Genomic DNA, 23,159 nt, shown 5'->3' on the forward strand with positions numbered 1-23,159 from the left:
AACAATATGTGTCACAAGTATTTAATAGGTTTTCTAAATAATTATATCTTTAATTTCTTGGCAGCCACTACCCGTAAGATTTTTGTAAATAACCAAGTATAATGCCTCCAACCAGTCCCCTGAGGAAAGAAACAAGAATATTATAGCTGCCAACAGCCATCTTCTCTTACCTTCTCTGCCAATAGCCACCTTCTCTGAACTGTAATAAAAACTAAGATATGCTTACATCAAAACATATACAAGTGCACCATTCTGGGCAACTGAAAAGAAGTAAAAATATTACCAGTTGACAAAAAACTCCTCTAAATAATGACAGCATCCTTGATCTTCTCCCTTGTCTGTTTAAAATGAAAATCCCTTCTATTATGTGGGAAAACATAATTGCAAAAGCACTGATTAATATCTGGTTTACCGTAGGTGGAACCAAGAATTTTTTAGGAAATACGTGAAAAGAAATATGAGGAACACACACTGACACACTACGTATGTCACTGTGAGGCCCCGGGCCCTTGAGATTTCATTCAGCTAATCTCAGTGGGCCACATGCCTCTCTGTGCCCTGAAAGAGTTAAGCAGCCTTCAAACATATTTGTTTTCATCCCATTTCTCTTTCCACACTAGGTAAATCAGAGAGCATCACAACTTTTGTTTGCCACCTGACTTTCCTTAGACTGAAAAAGATTCCCTATTAGAAAGACCAATATTTCAGGTCTCCAGCCCCATGCACAGTTGTTTGCAGGCAATAAAGCACAGAAAGGGGGTGTTCACTTCCATACAATTTATTGGTGCTCATTTGGGGCTGGGTTATCCATGGGTGAGTAATTAGGCAGAGCAAACATAAACAGCAGGTGGACCAGCATTTAATGAACGTAAACCATTTGCCCCTCAGCACATGCTTTAATACTTCATAGAACTAATGCTTCATGGAAAACAGTTTGACAAACACTGGTTTCGTCATTACATGCGCAAACACATACATCCACACTTATGCACATACACACACACACACACAACTCTAAATAGTACCAATGAAATGCCTAATATATGTAAGTCCAATGACATTTTAGGAACATGCAAATCCTTCTAGTACCAAATGCTAAATCACAAAGACAAGGTAGAAAGTTGGAATAAATGTGTGTCAGGCCCTAATAATAAATATTTGCTAGAATGGCTTAAAATATTCATACTCCTTGAGCCAGTAAGTCCAAAATCTGCCTTCAGGAAAAAAATACAAAGCTCAAGTAAATATTTATGCCTCTCCAATTTTTTATTTTTATTTTATTGCAGTGTTATTTATAATTCCAAAAAAAAAAAACTAGGAGCAACATAAACATCCAACAATAGGGAAATCAAATAAACTGTGATATGTACATTTATTCCAGAGCATAATTCAGAGATTAAAAATTATGTTTCTTAAAAAATAAAATGTGGGAAGATTTTTATGATATAATGTTTGATGAAAAAGCCAGCAGATTACAAAACTGTACAGACACTTTAATTTCAATGTATAAGATACATGCCCACAGAAAAAGGCTGAGCAGAAACATAGCAAAATATTAAAGCATGTACTTCTAAAGAATGAGATGTTGAATGAATGTTATTTTGTTCTTTATACATTCTAGTATCGACAAAATTTTCCACAAAGACACGTATTGTTTTTATTAGCAAGAAACAAAAATAAATTTCCCTTCCTCATGAAGTCGTCAATAACCATTTCCTGGAGAAGTCACTCTCTACCTTTTAATCTTACAGCATATTGCTTCTCTGATGACATTTTTACAAAATTTAAATGGTAATTATAGAAATGAGAGAAAAGAATGTTAAACAGAAGAATGGGACCTCCCCAAACAGCTCACTTTTAAAGGGAGTTTTGATAGTCATGACAACTCTGTGGTAACCTGACCATTTTGGAGGAGAAACTTTCCTGCAGAGCAGTGAAAGGCAATCCCAGTTTTCACCTCTTGGGATCTCTGGCTCCCTCTCACCTCCTTCAAGATGTCAATCAAGGTCCTGATGAACTCGGTAAAAGTGAATCTACAGCAGGCCATTATTAGTTTGCCTTGCCAGCTCTGGGAATGCTAGGCTCTCTGGGAATTAAAGGCAAGTGGTTGCTAGGCACTGCTGGTCTCAGATGTGTGACTTCATTAACTACACATTACACAAGGCCAGAAATCAGGCCCTGGAAAGGACAAATAAGCATCCACATCACAGTCTGTCTTCAGTCAGCATTAAAGGTTTTTGGGGGTTTTTTTACCCCTAAACTGAGGGGGAGGAAAAAAAATGTCCTTGTAGCAATTTGGAGGAATACACATTTATAAATACGACAATTAGGAAATACGTTGAAGTCTTTCCCAGCTGCCACTATTTCTTCCATCCAACCCTCTCACAAACCACAATGCAATTGTTGTCTGATTTTATGTGTGTGTTTGAAATTAAGAGTTAAGAACAACTTATAAAAAAAGCTCATTTGTGGCTTCTCCAAATCCAAAAAAAATATGTTCATTTTAAAAACTGCTTGTGGACAACATCGTATACAAGGTGGAACCCAGGAGACAGACAAGAGATGTGTGAACCATGGGTCACACTCACAGAATAGGAGAGACAACCAAATTCCTCTTTTGGTCAAAGAACAGCACAAAAGTCTCATTTTTAAATGCATGTATCTCTCTGGCACCCACTTCCTCCACATCTTCCTTCATTATTTTTGTTTTCGGCAAATAACTGGTCTCATCAAAAGTGAGTAGAGAGGATCTGTTTCAAGAGGGTGACATAGGAAGACTGAACTCACCTCTTCCATGGAACATACCAAATTACACCTGTTAATAGAACAATTCCTCCTGAAGAACTGAGGGCTGACAGTACAGCTACGGAACAACCAAAGATAGTGAGAATACCAATGGAACAGCAAGAGAGATAGAGACAAGGTAATAAAGGGAACCCCCAACCCGATTTGCATCCAGTGCAAATCGTTAAGTTGTACACCTAAGACTAATGTTACATTGTGTGTAAACTGTACTCAAATCTTTAAAAAGTGAGTAATATAAACAGAAAGGAATTCCTCCGGGACCTCTACACAAAAGCTTCAAAACTAAGAGAGAGCCATGAAAAATCCATACAGAGAAGGAGAGTTCAGACAAATCATTCACTAATTTTTACATAATTCAAAATGATTTAGAAATAAAAGTATAATATCCCTTTTAAGATGAAAAATTGAGCTGATGGTGCCCAAAAATTGAAAGAAAAGAAAAAAAGCTAGAAGCAGAAACTAAGCATAAAAATATCACACAAAATAAAACTAATTATAAAGATTACTGATAAGAAAGAGATAAAGTGATCTGATGTATAATCCGTGTTTGTAATGTAGAAAACAAAGCAAGTGGAACAGAAAAAAATTTAAAAGTATCACAGAAGAAAACATTATTGAAATAAAAATTAAAACTGAAGATTGAAGTGGCTCACCAGGAAGCATGTGAGAAAAGTAGACAGTCACCAAAATTAAGATGTGTCCCTGGAAAATTTGATATAAAAATCTGATGCAAAATTAGCAACTTTAAGATACTATATTTAGGGAAAGTTATAAAATTACAAGGATTAAAAAACAAATCATAAAGGATTCAGGAAGAAAACGCAAGATACATATAAGCCTAAGCAAGGAAGTAGAAGAAAATGTGAATTTGCCAATTAGTTTCTTCACTTTCATGGTACTATCTAAAGTAGAAACATGGAATTAAATATCAACAAACAAAGGAATAAATGACTACTCTAACTTTAATTATTCTTTAGCTTTAGGGAGATATTTAAATACCCAATCAATCTCTTGTGTCCTAGAGAAACATTCATCTGAAGCCTTTTGCTTCAGATAATTCAGCAATTCCTTTTTATCTAAGAGGATTGTACTTTTGTTAAATGTAATTAAAGTTAAATGTAATGCTTCAAAACTGAATGTATAGCATCATCCATTTATTTTTCTAAGATTACCTTTAAAAATATATCTGTATATATGGAGAGAGAGAGGTTTGAAATGATGTTATTAAATTTTCGTTATTTTTTGGTTGTGAAAATTTGAGCACTTTTTTTTTACTTTAATTTCTTCTTTATTCTTTGCAATACAGCTTGAATTTTTAAAGAGAATATTTTTAATGAAATAACAATTACATGTGGCACCTGGGTGGCTCAGTCAGTTAGGCATCTGACACCAGATTTTGGCTCAAATCATGATCGCACCCTTGTGAGATCAAGCCCTGCACTGAGCTCCATATTGAGCATAGACCCTGCTTGAGATTCTCTCTCTGCCTCTGCCCTTCCCCACTCACACATGTGCAAGCATGCTCACATTCTTTCTCTCTCTCTCTCAAAAAAGATAGAAGAGAACAATTATGTATTAATAAACAAAGAAATAATAATAATTTGGAATGCTTTCTCTAGGAAAAATAAATAATTTACATGTATTTAATGTATCCAGCATGAGGGTCCCATCAATCTCTGCTGATAGGCGTCATGATCACAGGCAATAACTACATTGAGGACTCTATACAAAGAACATCACTCTAAGAATCACATCAGATGAAAGCACAGGAAATTCAGGTGTCAACTCTCTACACCTTTCAAAGCAAGGATTAAAAATATTTGCTGCATCAATGCTTTTTGTCTTGGCCCCTTTCAGTCATTCATACAGTATTTTGAAGTACATTGGATCATTTTTCTTTCTTTAGCTATGTCTATTCAGAGAACTGAAACTGTCCTAGAAATAGCATACTTTGACATTAATCTATACTTACAACAAAAGAGAGCATAGGTTAAAAATCACAATGAATTGTAGGAGTTTATTTTTTTTTAAGTTTATTTATTTATTTTGAGAGAGAGAGTGAGCAGGGGAGACGCAGAGAGAGAGGAAAAGAGAGAGAATCCTAAGCAGGGTCCACACCTCCAGTGCAGAGCCCAACACGGGGCTTGAACTCATGAACTGTGAGTTAATGACCTGAGCTAAAACCAAGAGTTGGACACTTAACCAACTGAGCCACCCAGGTGCCTCTGTAGAAGTTGATTTTTGATGAATTCCACTATCTGTGGTTACAATTGTGGTACATCAAATAAGCATACTTTTCTTAATCTTTTAGCAACATTTGTGGTCATAATTCTAGCTAATATGGGGAAAGCCTCCTAAATGAGCTTCCTGCTTTCCAAACCTGTTCTCTTCCCCAAACCCTATCCCCATTTATCGCCTACGGTGTATGCCATTCTAGAATGAGCTTTCTAAAAGTCAATTGTTTCTTTTACCTCCATTATTAAAATTCCTTAATAAATACCCACCATCTTTCCTATGAGATCCAAAGCCTATCATGTCATAGACAGTTCTGACTCCTGCCTCCCTTTATAAATAAATTTTAGAGAAGGGGGCATCTGGATGGCTCAGTTGGTTAAGCATCTGACTCTTGATTTCTGTTCAGGTCATGATCCTATGGTTAGTGAGATCAGGGCCCTGCATAGGGCTCTGTGCTGACAGTTCGGAGCCTGCCTGGGATTCTGTCTCTTCCTCTCTCTCTGTTCCTCCCCTGCTCTTGCATGTACACACTCTCTTGCGTTCTCTCTCTATCTCTCTCTCTCAAAATAAGCAAACTTAAAAATAAATAAATAAATTTTAGAGGTGAATAATGTCTCCAAGTTTTCTTGACGTCAGGATTTTTCCCTATTCAGAGGACCAGAATTTCCGCACCTTTTACTCAATCCAGCCCAGTGGAGACAGAAATCTGATTAATAAATCTTGGAAGAACAAACTGGAATGGGCACAGTGAGCCTCACCCTTCTTTCTCTAGACAGTAAGATATACATAGAGAGCATGATTTCTGCTCCTCCTCCAAGTCTCTGTCTGCCCTGGTCCTTAGCTTCTTTGATTGGGCCAGGAAATCTAATATATCTGGGCTTCAATTACTGAGCTCATTTGGCTACTAAACCTAAAGCCACTTGCTCAACCCAGCTCTATAAGTTAATATATATATATATATATATATATATATATATATATATATAATGCCTCTATTTGCTACTTTTCTTTCCTTTTATTTCTCAACTTTTTCACAATCCTGGCTGGGGAGAAGGGTGCTACTTACTGAATGTGTCCCCAAAGGCCCAATGAAGTTTGCCTTTCACTGAGGATTTATGCTTTGCCCAATACTGTATAGGTGGGTGCTGTAGCAGGGGTTATACCATTTAGTCATAACAGTCCCCACCTCTCCACAGCCTCTGCCATTTGGCCTATGGCTCCCCAACCCCCTAACCTCCCACATCCTCAAGTTCCACATTGTAGGTAAGGGAAGAGCTCCTCATCTGATTTGTAAAATAATAGTAAGAAGGATATCTCAGGATAACCAAGAGACGGAACTGATAAAGTGTTTCATATATGGTAACTTTCCTATGAAAAGTAAAGTTCAAACAATATTTGGTTATCATATATACCCTCTTGAACTTTCTGCCCACTTAAGGAAAATGATTCTGAGCCCTGAGGCTGATGTTTCTAGCTTGCTGATTAAGGATTAGATGATAAGGAGATTTCCTGACTAGTTAAACTATCTCTGGGGAATTTTTAATACAGAGTTCCTGCTTGGGAACAAAAAAGTATATTAAATCTTGTGTTATTTTCCCTGGTGTATGATTTTTGCCTTGGTAAAAATGAATTATATACTCCACCATGATAAAATACCTCTAGGCCTTGACCTACGGACAGATAACATTATATGTTTCTTTTGAACAGTTTTTGCAAAGGACCTAATCTCTCCTGAAGCAAATTAGAGAAACATACTTATCAAAAGTAAAGCAGTGGGATTCCTAAAAAAAGAATTTCATGGCTAGGATGAGCACTGGGTATTATATGTAAGTGATGAATCACTGGGTTCTACTCCTGAAGCCAATACTACACTTTGAGTTAACTAACTCGATTTTAAATTAAAAAATAATAATAAAATAAGATTAAATTAAATTAAATTAAATTAAATTAAAATTAAATGAATTTCATAAAAGAATTTACTTATTATTTGTATCCCCTAAAGTACATTTGGAGGCATTATAGGAAAGGGAGAAGTTGTGTTGGTCTGCCTTGTTTAAGAATAATTTCCTTATTTCATTATTATCCTTTGTTCCCATAAAATAAGTGTGATTGCATCATTACATGGTCAGTGCCTGAAGTTTCAGTCCACAGTGGGAGTTCTTCAAAATCTCATATAACACCATATTGCTGTCTTTTCTGATTCTGAGTCCTATTTTTTTTTCTGTTCTATTTGCTATAGAATTGGAGACAAAAATGACTCCTATTAGCTCTTGGAAACAAATGTCATTAATTAATGTATCTACAGAGCAATAAACAGATGCAAGTAAAAATAAAGTTAAATTTTTTTGTATATTTCATTTTTTAGGCATTATTGAGTATAAATATAAGTGATGAATAAATAAAAGAGGAATGAGGAAAACTACATATGCATACTTTAAAATAACATATGAAAATTTTTATTGACATTCTAAAACTTTTAGACATGTGCCAGTTTTTAAAATTTTTGTAAAAACTCCAAATAAAAGACCTATATTTAATGACCCTATTAAAGTGTATCACAAACTTGAAATGTAGTATTCATATTTCATTAATTTTTTTAAAAACATTAGAGAGGAAATTGATAGGTATAGCAGTCAGCTAAATAGCTTCTAATTTGTAATAAATGAGACCAACTTCTTGCAAGGAAATACAGCTTCAAAATCAAATCAATATCCCATTTTAGCTAATTTTTTCTCCATTAAAAATGAAATTAGTAGTGTCATCCTGCATGCCAATATTTCAACTTAATCTGAAAGTGCTACTTTCTGAAAGTAGAATGTTTGTCAGTAGCGCCAAAATGGACTGGGAACTTGCTATCAGGTTAGCCATCAAGCCATCAAGTCTTTTATTTCTTCCAGAAGAAATTATACCTCTCTAGTGAGAATACAATTTATTAACTAGCATCTAACAGAAGTAATCAGATACACCTTTCTTAGTCTCAGGCAAATTACTGAGAAGTTAAATATAAATCCTAAATTTAGTATTTAGTCATACAGCCACAATCGTTGCATTTGCAAAAATGGGCTTCTAGGCTAGACAAAAACAATAAATATGAAACATAACCAAACTCATTACCTAAGTCACCTCAATCAATGGCCAGGACTGCAGTGGCAAGCCACAATGGCAGAACGATCAGCCTCTCAATATGGCTGAATAAGCATCAAATAGACCACATCCCAACCTAAGCAAATCCATGACATTTAGATCAGAGCTACACTCAATGGCTGTGTAAAAAGTGTTGGAAGATGATTATGCCAACACTTAACCTATTTGGTATGAACTAGAATTTGCATAAAACTATGCATGATATTGTGTTGCAAATAACACATCTACACTACACGATGAATCTAAATTTCTCAGATTGGACTGAAAAGCTTGAGGTTACTTTTCCTTCTGTTACTGATCTAATGTCAACCTCTCTGAGTTTATTTCCTGCCAAAATGTGGCCAAATATTGGGCAGGTTAGGAAGCTGATGTTTTTTTAAACACTGGGCTTCATAGAGAAAAAGTTCCATCAAAAATCACAAGTAACTGTGCATAATGTATCATGACACTAGAGAAATAATATTCACTGAAATTAAAGGGAGCCTGTCTGAATTTGGTAATAGAAAATGGTTTTCAATGGATCCTCTATAAACCCTTGAATGTTTCTGAGTAGGAAATACTCCATAAAAAATACCAAAAGTTAAAAAATAATAATTTACTGTTATAAGAAATGAATTATTTTACTTGTCTTATAGGCAGTGAACTTATGCTCAGCTTTTTACTCTTGTTGATTTGGAAAGAAAAGAACTTGACTGACCTGTTCTTACTCTTGACTCTTCCTGCCTTCATTTTCTAGTTTGAATAAGAACCTCTTCTGCTGAAGTGTTTGATACACATATTTGTATTTTATGATATGCTATTGAACATTTTCATTCACCCATTTGCTTACTCTAAAAGCAATTTTTGTTATTGGGCACCTGGTCATTGTCAGGCAATGCCCTGTTATCTAGAAGTTGTGTTTTAGAAAATGCCACCTGATCAGGGCTAGTACCTACTTTGTGGGTGCAGTATAAATTGAAAAATGTGAGGTTTCTTGTCAAAAGTGATTAAGAATTTTAAGAGCACTACCCAAAGGCAGGGCAACTACACAGACTGCAAACCCATGACACATCCCCACATGTTATTTTTAGCACTGAGCCTTCTTTACTCTTTTCCAGTATGAAAAAATATCATGATTGATGTGCATTTAGAATGCTTCAGAAATTGTGGAAAAAGCAGATGGGGAAACCAAACCCTCACTGGAAGTATGTGTATTGGTACTTTTTACACATTTCTTTATTTATTGAATTCAGAAGCACAAATTGCCAGGAAGGACCAGTAATGTGTTTGCATAATGTTGTTATCAAATACTTCATTTTTCTGCTTACAGAACTGAATACTTACTTCAGAGACTAAGAAGCACAAGATGTAGCTTCTGTAATTTGATTCTAAATCCCATTCCACATTAAGAATAATACCTGCCTGGGTGGCTCAGTTGGTTAAACGTCCGACTCTTGATTTAGGCTCAGGTCATGATCTCACAGTTCATGGGTTCGAGCCTGCCTCTCTCTCCCTTTCTAAATAAATAAATAAATAAATAAATAAATAAATAAATAAATAAATAAAACTTAAAAAAAGAAGAATACGTTTTTCTGATATGGATAAATAGCTAATTAAACAGCCTGTCTACAAGACCTGTAGTGTCAAGTACACAGGTACTGCCAACTGTAAGCACAGCAGAGGAAGACCTTTACCTCTGGAAAACACATCATAGCCAGAATAAGGTTAATACAAACTCAGGGAGCCTGGGTGTCTTAGTCAGTTAAGCATCAACTTCAGCTCAGGTCATGATCTCACAGTTCCTGCGTTTGAGCCCCACATCAGGCTCTGTGCTGACAGCTCAGAGCCTGGAGCTTGCTTCAGAGTCTGGTCTCCCTCTCTCTCTCTCTCTCTGTCCCCCCCCCCTCAAAAATAAATAAAAATGTTAAAAAAAAAGATTAATATAAACTGGATTTGATTAGTTCGACAATATTTAATTGAGCACCTCCAGTGTATCAGGTACTCTTCCAGGGGTGTCAGGTTGTACAGCTTTGACCAAAGCAGACAAGTCTTTGTCTTCATGGGGCTCAAGTTACAATAATTGTTGCATAAAAAATAATCCAAAAGTTGACACCCATGTGTGAATATGTACCCTTTCTTTACAACGTATTTTAAAAGAATTTCCTCTTCTTAGGCAAATACCTTTAGTTCCTGTTTGTTTATTTACTTATTCATTCTCCCAAAATTTACCAAATTAAGATCCAGGCCCTATGCTAGGATTTAGAGTTGGGGCTATAATTACATAGTTTCAGTTGTAAATTATGTGATTATTCTAAGAAAAGTAACTTTGACTGCAACTGGGCTTCTCTCACTATTTTCCATTATCTATGCCTTCTAAAGACTTAATTGTCCTATCCAGAGATTTCAAATATATAGCATCCAGAACACCATTCTTCTCTTTTTGCTCAAGACAAAAATCACTATGAATCTGGGCTTTTTTCCGACTGAATTTAAACATAGCCTCAAAGTTCTGCAAAGGTTAACCCCTCAGCTTTCCACAATCAATCCTATAATTGTCCAATGAGGTGAAATCTATTTGCCATTGTTGGTTGAACCAAAACTTCAAAACCCACAGTTGATTTCTGAGTTGCCTGGGTGGCTCAGTTGGTTAAGTGTCTAACTCTTGATTTCAGTTCAGGTCATGATTTCATGGTTCATGAGTTTGGGCCCCACATTGGCTCTCAATGTTGTCAGTGTGGAGCCCGCTTCAGATCCTCTGTCTCCCTCTCTTTGCTCCTCCCCTGCTCACACTCTCTCTCTCTCTCTCTTTCAAAAATAGATGATAGATAGATACATACATAGATAGATAGATACATAGATAGATAGATACATAGATAGATAAGAGTGCCTGGGTGGCTCAGTCGGTTAAGCATCCGACTTCAGCTCAGATCATGATCTCAGGATTTGAGCCCCGCATTGGGCTCTGTGCTGACAGCTCAGAGCCTGGAGGCTGCTTCAGATTCTGTGTCTCCCTCTCTCTGCCCCTCCCCCACTCATGTTCTGTCTCTGTCTGTCTCTCAAAAAAAATTTTTTTTAACGTTTATTCATTTTTTTTAGAGACAGAGAGAGACAGAGCATGAGCCAGGGAGGGGCAGAGAGAGAGGGAGATACAGAATCTGAAGCAAGCTCTAGGATCTGAGCTGTCAGTACAGAGCCCAGTGCAGGGCTCGAACTCACAAACTATGAGATCATGACCTGAGCCAGAGTCGGATGCTTAACCGACTGAGCCACCCAGGCGCCCTGAAAAATTTTTTTAAGTAAATAAATAAATGAATAAAAACATTAAAAAAACCCACAGTTGATTTCTGAATGGTAGGCACAATATTTAGGAAGAATGGCAAATCTACCAATAAGTTGTATTGCTGAAGGTAAGCTAACTACCATAAATAACAATTCCAAAATCTCTGGCTGAACACTGTAAAAATTAATTTTTTACTCACTTTACAATTCTAAGCAGAATGTCAAAGTGGCCATGGCTCTAGTCTGCAGCAATTCAAAGAACAACTTTTGTTTTTGCTTTTCCAATCTAATGTCTCTATTATTCCCTGCAGCCTTGAAATCTTCCACTGAATCCTCCTTCAAGGCTGTGTGAATGGATAAAGGATGTGAAGGATGATAAGAGAGCTTTGTGTCAGGCCTCTACTGGGCATATTTTATTTTTGCCCACATCTTTGGTCAGAACTCAATCATGTGACTATGCTTCCCAACTGAAAGAGAGACTGGAAAGTATAGTCTATCTATGTGCCTAAGAGAGATATAAAATGAGGTTTGGAGAATATATAGCATATCTCTACCACATCAGCCTCAAGCAGGATGAAATGGTAATGCATTTTATAAATGTGAACTTAATTTACCAGCAATAAATATTTCTCACCTTGTAGCACTCAGCTACTTAATAATACTTTAAACTTGTTAATGACCGATACTTCTAAATTCTGCTAAATCTGTTAAGACACTCCATTGTCATGAAAATACTATTATTACTTGGACCAATAGTTACTGTTAGAAAATTTTTGTTTGCAATTTTATTACAGTTATGATATTTTTGTGGTCTGTTTTTAAATTTTTTCTGTATGAGCCCATTGAACTTTGCCATCCTATGTAAACACTGGTCCAAATTCGAAGAAAGCTGTGTCCTTTCTAGGTCAATCTGGGTTTTCAAATTCAATGGAGTTCTAGGAATCTGGCTTGATATTCTTTATCTGGGGCTAGTTAGGCCTGTCAACCTGTAACAGACTACTTGAAGCTTCCAAAATATTATTCCCCAATTTTCTCAAAATTGGAATCTGAGAAATGACAGAGTATATTGATGCACATTTTGAAATCCACAGACCACATTTGGCCCTTTTAACTTTTTGGTGGAGCTCAGAAATGGGGCTTGGAGAGGGCCAAATTCTACTATTTTTCAGCCTTTAGAAATGACTTGTTAATCAATATTTTGCAGCTCTATTCCTTGGGTCTGGCTATTAGGGAAGAATATGTTGATTGAAATTACTGGGCAAGCAATGTAAGAAACGATCTGCTCAGTGTGGAATATAGGAGAAAAAAAAAAACAGCAGGTGGCAATGTGTATGTGACAGGCTGTTTTCTAAATAAATAAAACATAAAATACTTCTATGGCCATTGGCAAGAGGAAGAAAAGTGGCTGATGAAAATCATATGTTCCAACATAAGAGGCCTGGGGAATAATATTTTTTAGATTAAAAACACTGCTGATTTTTTCCCATTTGCAATGGGAAAATCTTGGTTTGAAGAATACAATATCAAGAGTCCTGATATGATACAACACATTTTCAGTTAAGTGGTTTAGAAAGCTAGTAAAGAGGCAAAATATAGAAATTTCAAAAATAAATTTTAATTCATTTAAAGTGTTGAGAAGTCTCAACACTTTTTCATGATAGCTTTTTAATGTAGTTCCTGAAATTTAATTCAAAAGAGAAACTCTTTATTCACAGAGAAATAATAAAAGAAATAGTACATATATTTTTACAGATACTGAATTTCCTGATTAAATACATAATCAATAAAATTTGTTTTATTTGTTTCAAAGGATAATTTTTCCTGAGTTGACATTCAAGCAAAGCAGTGAGCTTACAACAGATCCAATCCAATGCCTTCATCATAAAGGCAAGAAAACAGATAACTGGAAGAGTTAAATATTTGCTCAAAGTCACAAAACGAACTTCTACAACTGAAACTAGAAGGTAAGTCTACACCACGTGAATCCATAGTTCTTACCACTGAAAATAATAAGCTCAGGATGTCTGGGTGGCTCAATCAGTTAAGCATCTGACTTCAGCTCAGGTCATGACCTCATGGTTCATGAGTTCAAACCGGGCACCGGGCTCTCTGATGTCAGCACAGAGCCCACTTCAGATCCTCTGTCTCCTCTCTCTGTGCCCCTCCCCCACTTGCTCTGTGTCTCTCTCAAAATAAATAAACTTTTAAAAAATCTTTAAAAAAAGAAGAAAGCAAATAACAAGCTCAGGTGAGATTTTTTTTAAGTGTTGATTTGTGTCTATAGCCAGCAGGTGATGGCAACTAATTACTATTTTTACATATTCTAATTTGTACATAATTAACACTAAATTACATTTTAGGTATGAATTGTAATTCCAGATATACAAAATAAAATGAATACCAACTCAATAAATCTTTGCCTCTATTGTTTTAAGTATAATTACCTAATACCTAGGCAAATATGGAATAGATCATTTTAACACACACAAAAAAATGTGAGGATCCTGATAGTTAATATTAAAGACTGGGATAGGTCATCCACTGTTCAAAATTCAGAGACATGAATCTAAGAGGCTTGCATGATGGAATGTAATCAATTTAAATAGTTATAAGCTATAATAAGGGTTAGAGGAGAAAAATTAATATAATAGTTACTAAAATTAGGGAAACTAATTTAGTCTTATAAACTAAATCACTTCTGTAGCATGGATATAAATTATTAGCCAGGTACACAACACATTTACAGGGATGGGGTAAAATTCTGCAAAATGCAATAATAGAACAGAATTCCTCTGAAGTAGTAGCAACTAATGAGAAATGGAAAGAACTGAAAATGTACCTTGCAGCAAATCTGTATGGCACTCAAATCCAATATCTTTGTTTATAAAAAACATGTTCCTTACCCTTGAGGGTAAATTCTTTAAGGAGTTCATGGTCTATTTGGGGAGACAAATGTGTTTGAAATAATAAGTAACACTTCTCACTTTTCCAGTATTTCTGACTCACTCCTCCATTTGTGCAATAATCTGATCTTGCAGTATATAATCTTCAAGGAAAACTGGTTTACTGTAGAAAATATAAATATTTTTAAGTTTCAAAAGCCTAACTTCTGACGGGACTCAGGGCAAAGGAGAAACCCAATGAATTAGACCTGAATTTACTGTCCCAAAGACAGAAGAAAAACATCCCCGGATTGAAAGAGAAGAAATTAAGTAAACAGGAAAGGAAGAAGTAGTTAGTTACAAGAGAGGATACGTTTGTAGAGCCTAAGACAGTGTAACAAGGCCTCAGGGAATCCTGTTGAAAGGAGAATTAGTACTCAGAGGCCACCTTGCCTCCAGTGGAGTTCCAATTTAAGTCATATTATTCCGTAATATACCTGGTAACCTCAAAGAGCAGCTGCATGCCATTGTGATGGTTATGGACTCCACAATTCTAGGGGATTACTATTCACATAGATACTGACATGAATGGAACCCTCTGGAGTAGTGTCACCATATACAATAACCCGAGAAGCCTGTTGGAGCCAAGGTAGCCCTTGAAGACTGCCCAGTCCTTATCCATGGTACATCACCTATGCTGAGAGGTCACGTTATCTATCCTTCTTGCTAGTATCTGGTGACCTTCTTTGATTGCTGTCAGCACTTCAACCACTGACCATAAAATAGGCTGTACATGCCCTAAATATTTACTTAGTCCACCAAACAACCTAGCCTCCATTCAATATTCAACTGAATATTGAATTCAAAATTCAACTACAAAATGCTATAATACCATTATAGACAGAAGAACAAAGGCTTGAAATGCCTGTATTGGTGGTGAAGGATCGGGAAGATTTTTAAGAACTGTCATCTAAGTTGAGTTTTAAAAGTTGAGGAAGTTTTGCAGCTTGCTGATAGTTTACTACAACAACAAAAATAACAATTTTTAAGTTCTTTTAAGTGACAATCGTTCTAAATGCTTTGGAAAAGAATAGTATGGGATAGTGATATACCATTTAAAATAAGAATATACACACTGAGGAGCTCCTGGGTGGCTCAGTCGGTTGAGCGTCCAACCTCGGCTCAGGTCATGATCTTGGCTGTCCGTGAGTTCGAGCCCCGCGTCGGGCTCTGTGCTGACTGCTCAGAGCCTGGAACCTGTTTCAGATTCTGTGTCTCCCTCTCTCTCTGCCCCTCCCCCACTCATGCTCTGTCTCTCTCTCTGTCAATAATAAACATTAAAAAATTTTTAAAAAAAAGAATATACACATTGATTAAAAATGAAGTCTTTGGGATCAGGCTGCCTAAATTTGTATCCCTGGTATCCACTTCTTAATAGCTCTGGAATCTTGGGCAAATTTCTTACCTTCTATGTGCTTCAGTTTCCTCATCTATAAAAAGTAATGGCATGGGAGATATAAAAAAGATGCAAATCAAACTTCTAGTGATGAAAACTACTATATCTGAGGTAAAAAATACACTAGATGGAATAAACAATGATTTGGACATTACAGAAGAAAAGATTAGTAAAATTGAAGGCATAGCATTAGAAACCATCAAAAATGAATCATAAAAACAAAAACAAAAACAAATGAAGAGAACATCAGTGAACTATGAGACAGCCTATGAAGTGTATGATGTAATTGTAAGTAGAGTCCTTAAAGAAGAGTGGAGACAGAAGCAATCAATATTTGAACCAATGACTGAAAAAGGTCCAAATTTGACTTAAAAATATATTTATAAGCTTATAGATCCAAGGATCTCTATTAACCTCCAAAACAAGAAACAAATAAACAAAAAATACTATTGAGGCACATCAAAATCAAATTGCTTAAAATAATGATAAAGACAAAATTTTAAAAGCAGTCAGAGAAAAAAGACACAGCACACACAGAGGAACAAAGATGAAAATGACTACAAGTTTCTCATTAGAAAAAATACAAGTTGGAAGACAGTGGAGTGCTGCCTTTAAAGCACTGTCATACTAAAACAAAAATATCTTTAAAACTGAAGGAGAAGTTAATGTTTCCTTCTCAGATCAGAAACAGGCAAGCATGACCACTCTCACTAGTTCTATTGAAATTTGTCTTAGAGGTGCTAGGACGTGTGGTAAGACAAGAAAAGTAAATAAATGGCATACAGATTAAAAAGTAATAAGTAAACTATCTTTATTTGCAGATGACACAATGACCATGTAGAAAATTCTATGGAATCTAACAGAAAGCTACTAGGACTAATTGGTGAGTTTTGCAAAATTGAAGGATACAAGAAAAATACATCAATATCAATTATATTTTTATATACTAGAAAAGAGCAATCAGATATTAAATTTTAATGCCATTTGCAATAACCTAAAAAATAAGAAACGCTTAGAAATAAATCTGTTAAAAATATGTAAGACCTATACACCGAAAACTAGAAAGTATTGCTAAGAGAAATTAAGAAGACCTAAACAAATGGGAGGATTTACCATGTTCATGGAACAAAAGATTCAATATTGATAAGATGTCAATTCTCTCCAAATGGATCTACAGTTTCAATATAATCCTAATCAAAAGTATAGCATGCCTACTTATGAAGATCAATAAACTGATTCTAAAGTTCATTTGCAAATGAAAAGGACCAAAATAGCTAAAACAACTTTACATAAGAAAAACAAAGTTTGAAGACTTAGGTTTGGGAGTTTCAAAATTTGTATAAAGCCACGGTAATTAAGACAGGGTAGCACTAGTGGCAAAACAATAAACTATGCTCAAAAATTCACCCCACATATAAAAATTAACTCAAAAGTTATTACAAACTTAAATGTAAAACCTAAATTTAAAAACTTCTAAAAAAAAAACCATAGGAGATAGTATTTGTGACCTTGACCTAAGCAAAAAGTTCTAAGATATAACACTAGTGGCATAACCCATATTTTTTTAACTGATGAACTAGACTTCATAAAAATTAAAATGTCTACTCTTTGAAAGACACTGTAAAGATAATGAAAACATACCATAGGTTGAGAAAATACTTGCATACAGAAAATATTTGCTAATCATATGGGATTAAGGACTTGTATCTAGAATATATATGACTTCCAAAACTAAATACAAAAACAATTTGAATTAATTAATTAAAGCAATAGTTTGAGCAGACACTTCACCAAGGAAGAGATACAGATGGCAAAAAAGAACATGAAAAGATGGTCAGTATCATATGTCATTGGAAAAAATGCAAATTAAAGACACAATGAGCTACCACTACATACCTATTAAAATTATCAAAACTGAAACACTGAACATATCAAAGGTTGGCAAGATGTGGTGCTACTAGAACTCTCATACACTGTTGTTGAGAATGTAAAATGGTAGAGTCACTTTGAAAAACAGTTTGGCAGTCTCCTAAAAAATTAAATACCCACCTATCATATGACTCACCCATCCTACTCCTTAGCATTTACCGAAGAAAATGAAAGAAGACCATAGAAAGACCTGAGCATAATTGTTCATGGAAGCTTTATTTGTAGGAGTTAAAAGCTAGAACCAACCCAAACATCCCTAAATAAGTGAATGGATGAACAAATTGTAGTACATCTATTCAGTGGAGTACTCCACAACAGGAAGAAGATGTGAACCACTGATACATGCAGCAACAGGGATGAAATGCAAAATAATTATGCTGAGTAGAACCCAGATGAAAAAGAATATACAGTATATGACTCCATTTACGTATAGTTTTTGAAAATGGTAGCTAATTTGTAGTTCAAGAAAACAGAGTAGTCGTTGGGTATAGGCTGGGGAAGGCAAAAGGGAGGAAATTCCAAAGGGCATCAGGAGACGTTTAGCAGTAACAGATGTGTTCATCATCTTTACTGTGGTGATGGTTTCACTGTTTATACCTAGGTCAAAACTTATCAAATTAAGTATTTTAAATATGTGGTGTTTACTGTGTGCCAATTATGCTTCAGTGAAGCAGTATAAGGAGATAAGAATTTATAGCACCGCCAAGATGACAGTGGAAAGGCACAGTAGAGACAGATTTCTGCTTCCCAGGGAACACAGGAATTTTTCATAAATTCATAAAGTAGAAGCCCTCAATCACTCTCTACATACATGACAACTGTGTAAGGAGACACACAAATACACATATTTTCTTTTTCAATCACCTAGCTGCCAGAAAGGTAATATAATGCCAGGATAAGCATATTGAACCTTCATTAAATACAAAGACGTATTCTTTTTTCTCATGGTAGCTCACTGAAAATTAAACACATGCTACTGGATGTGGCCTGTCATTCATCCTGCTGCTATTGTGGGAGTTCTCAGGCAGCTGAGGCCACAGAGGGCAAAGATGCCAACAATTTACATATCATATTAAGCATGCGATGACAGAATTGCCAGGCAACTTTAATTTTCAGCCAAAGGTGCAGAATAGAAAAGGAAAGTGCACTTAATGTGTTTCATGGGGACATATACATGACAGAGCATTCCAGAAATTCCGTTGTTTAAAATAAATATATAATCTGGATAGTCTCAAAAAACTGCAATGGTGTTGCCTCTGGGAAATAGAAACAAGACAATAAAAGAAATGTTTATGTTTGGGAATGGCTTTTTATATGCTTGGAAGTTGATGTCATGTGCACAGCATACATTTTCAAGAGAGAAATAAATAATAAAAATATTTAAATGAAGCACAGCTCTGCCACCAGGATTGTTGTCTCTGGGTCAATGCCAGGGAATGGGTCTGGCACTGGAGCTCCCCTCTTCAGGTCAAAATAGCTCTCTCTCTCTCGCTCACTCTCTCTCTCTCTCTCTCTCTCTCTCTCTCTCTTTAATCTTAATTTAAGTTTAAATTTTTATTATTTTTTAATTTACTGCTGCATCTACAAATTCTATTTGACATATTAAGATGGTGTACCACTTGGAAAGATAATGGGGGAATGGTGGCTGGTAACCTTCTAATTACAAATGGGGGTGAGATATAAATTATTAATATTCAGTGTGACCCTTCTCCTCCTGGCTATAATAGTTGTGGAAACAAAGGTTAATCCAATAGATTGTTTTTTCATCTGTAACTTCAGGGCTGGCTTTATCCTTGTGTGTGGTTATAGCTAATTTACATTCACTTGGCATCTTTTGAAAATGTTCATTATATACTGCATTAATGTCAACTGTTTTCTATATAGAAAGAAAATTTGCACTGTTACCATCTTCAGACATGTCACCAAAAGATATTTTTTCTCTATCATTTAGTAATTTTGCATTCTATTAGAAAAGTTTCCAAAATGTTAGCAGGCATCCATTATCAGGTCAGATACCTTTTACTTTCAATTTTTCATATGTATAAGTGAAGAATGGTATAAATATTCTTTGTTCTATTTTCTTCTTGACAAATTCTACTGGATAAAAAGCTGCTAATATTTAAGAAAACCTAATTAGAGATTTTATACATGTATAAGCACTCATAAGAAAAGCAGCATCTGGGGGCGCCTGGGTGGCGCAGTTGGTTAAGCGCCCGACTTCAGCCAGGTCGCGATCTCGCAGTCCGTGAGTTCGAGCCCCGCGTCAGGCTCTGGGCTGATGGCTCAGAGCCTGGAGCCTGTTTCCAATTCTGTGTCTCCCTCTCTCTCTGCCCCTCCCCCGTTCATGCTCTGTCTCTCTCTGTCCCAAAAATAAATAAACGTTGAAAAAAAAATTTAAAAAAAAAAAAGAAAAGCAGCATCTGTCTTTAGCCACTTTTTTTTAAAAAGGAAAGAAAGAAAAAAGAAATTAAAAGAACATAAGAGACATATGTTAAATTATTCTTTACAAATCTGCATAAACCCAGGTTATACATAATAATGGTATAATCTCCTTTACGGTACCTGTTAACTCTTTTTAACAATAATATATTTTCAGCAATAATGTGTTGCTTTTGTTTACTACAACATCAAAGGGACCTGGGTATACAAATCAAATTGGTCAATGGCTAAAGTTCAAAGAGCAATTATTGGGCCAAATCTATTACCAATTATTCTCAAACATACCTGGCTTCAAAACCAGACTTCATCACTGACTAACTCTGAAAATTTGAACAACAAACATAAGATCTATGGCATAAGCATCTATGATACTCACTTTTCTCATCTATAAAATGGGACAGTAACCTAGGCTTATTATAAATTTTAAACTAGACTATTTATATAAGATGCTTGGTATATGGTAGGTATTCAACTCATGTTCTTACCTTACCCTTCAGAATTATAAGCAGCAGACCCAACTCAACCAGTATTCTAAAAAGGAAAAAAAAAAAATATTGAAACATTTTCTGCTACTGATTCAATCTTAACAAATGTGTTTGGTTTAATGGGTCAATACTAGATCACATACATATGTTTACACAGTTTATGCATTCAGTAACTAGGTCTTATGCATTCTATTACTGGAAACATAGTTTCAGAACATCATTCTCATAAATATATATATATTTATTTATATAAAAACTTTGTGGGAAGTAGTTCCATATCAGCTACATAATATGATTTTGTGTATGTTTGAAAATAGTTTTTAAGTTATATGTTATTATTTAAATACCAAAAGACTTTCTAAGACCTAGAAAACCATTCACAATCATTTGAGCATACTGAGACAGTAAAGGAGTAATTTCACAGAGTTAGGTTGAGAAGTCGCACCCTGGTTACCCAGAGATTTTAGCACCTTGGTTAAAAAAAAAAACAAGACCTAAAGTGATTAACTGGTAACCTGAAAATATCCTTTATAAAGATATTCTCCAACCAACTCTACAAAAACATACCCCATAATGAAAAACATACTTTATAAATATTCTATACACAAAAAAAAAGCACGGATACTCACCAATCTTAAACAACCACAATTACACCGTTCTTAATTCAACAAACTTTTATTGGTGCCTGTTATGTACCAAGCTTTGGAGACCCCAGGTTAAAAGACACACCATTATCCTTCAAAGAATCCACTTTCTAGTGGCTAAAGCTGTTACACATGTAAACAGGTCATTGTGGTAGCAGGCAACTTATGTTGTGATGAGGCAGATACTGACTGGTATAAGAGGGGCACCTGGCCCTAAGTCTAGGCATGAGGAAGTCTTTTTCTTTTTAAGTTTTTAATTTTAATTCCAGTAGAGCTAGCATACAGTGTTATATTAGCTTCAGGTGTATAATACAGTGATTCAACAATTCCATACATCACCCAATACTCATCACAACAAGTGCTCTCCTTAATCCACATCACCTATTTCACCCACCCCCACACCCACCCCCCCTCTCATTAGCATCAGTTTGTTCTCTATAATTAAGGGTCTGTTTCTTGCTTTCTTTCTCTTTTTTCCCCCTTTGTTTGTTTTTTAATTTCTTAAATTCCACATATGAGTGAAATCATATGGTATCTGTCGTTCTCTGACTTATTTTGCCTAGCATTATACTCTCTAGCTTCACCTCACACCTGTCAAAACGGCTAAAATAAAAAACACAAGAAACAACAAGTGTTGGTGAGGATATGGAGAAAAAGGCACCCTCATGCACTGTTGGTGGGAATGAAAACTGGTGCAGCCTCTGTGGAAAATAGTATGGAGGCTCTTCAAAAAATTAAAAATAGAACTACCCTGCCATCCAGGAATCACACTACTGGGTATTTGCCCCCAAAATACAAAAACACTAATTCAAAGGGATACATGCACCCCTATGTTTATTGCAGCATTATTTTCAATAAGCATGAGGAAGTCTCTAGGGACAAGATAGTGCCTTAATTGTGTCCTAAAGGATGAGACGTTAGCTAAGCCCAGATGCAAGTAAAGAGTCATCTAGGCAGACACCCCAGAACCCTATCTAAATAAAGAGCGGGGTTCTGGATGAAATGCAAATGAACTATTTGAAAATCTGCCTTGTTGATATTAGTAAGGAAGCATTAAAATGAAGCACAATTTCTTCAGTCTGACAAACTATTCCCTTACCATCTTGAAAGTGTAAATATGAGCTGCTGTAATCCTGACTGAAAATGTCACCACAATGCAATTCAATCTTTATTAATCCAAAATTGTCAGGTAGCATATTTCAGGAAGCTGTATAAACAACCACCAACAACCAATTTGGCAAGCAAAATTAGAAGATTTACTTCATGAAGAGAAAGCTTGGCATGTGTTAACTAAAGGAAGAGTATGCATCCAAATGAACTCATTAACAAGAATCTAGCAGCTGGCAGATTACCACTATGAAATGAAGGGCCTATTGAAATGTAAACCACAAGAGAAAAGAGTTGGACAAGTGGTAAAAAGGCACAAGAATATTCCCCCAAAATATTCCAAAATACATCAATTGGCATTGCTTGATTTAAAAAGAATTCTACTTCCCTCAATACAGGAAGTTCCCATATTAAAAGAGAGGTCCAGTTTTATACTTCCTGCTTTTTACATTCACTAAATTGGACTTTATGTATTTAGGGTCTAGATGTTTTTAGACTCAGAGCATCAACCATTGTAAGTGACCAAATCAATCCAAGTGTTTTAAAAACCCATAGGCATAGATATCCTGTTCATTAGAGAAAGAATGTTATCAGGATAAAATCTGAGGTTTTCTCACATCTCTAAATCACCATTGGCACTTACTACCAAATTTCAACCTCAAAACAAATATATGTCAATGTGTGGTACTCCCAGTTATCAGTGAATACTGGAAGATTCCCCTTTACCTAAAAATCACACTCTTTAAATGGTCCCTTTCTGTTAGATGACTAGATC

General features: G+C 35.5%; 1 protein-coding gene across 1 annotated transcript in view; it reads right to left on the reverse strand.

Moving 5' to 3' along the window:
* Positions 1 to 20,652, reverse strand: part of ARHGAP24 (Rho GTPase activating protein 24) — a 655,671-nt gene extending 635,019 nt beyond the window's left edge. Inside the window, exon 1 of the mRNA XM_043572262.1 lies at positions 20,634 to 20,652. The gene's annotated coding sequence lies outside the window, so the exon portion shown is untranslated. The remainder of the gene's footprint in view (positions 1 to 20,633) is intronic.
* Between the last annotated feature and the right edge of the window lie 2,507 nt (positions 20,653 to 23,159).

This window comes from Prionailurus bengalensis, chromosome B1 (genome assembly GCF_016509475.1).
Source record: "Prionailurus bengalensis isolate Pbe53 chromosome B1, Fcat_Pben_1.1_paternal_pri, whole genome shotgun sequence".
Taxonomy (NCBI): domain Eukaryota; kingdom Metazoa; phylum Chordata; class Mammalia; order Carnivora; family Felidae; genus Prionailurus; species Prionailurus bengalensis.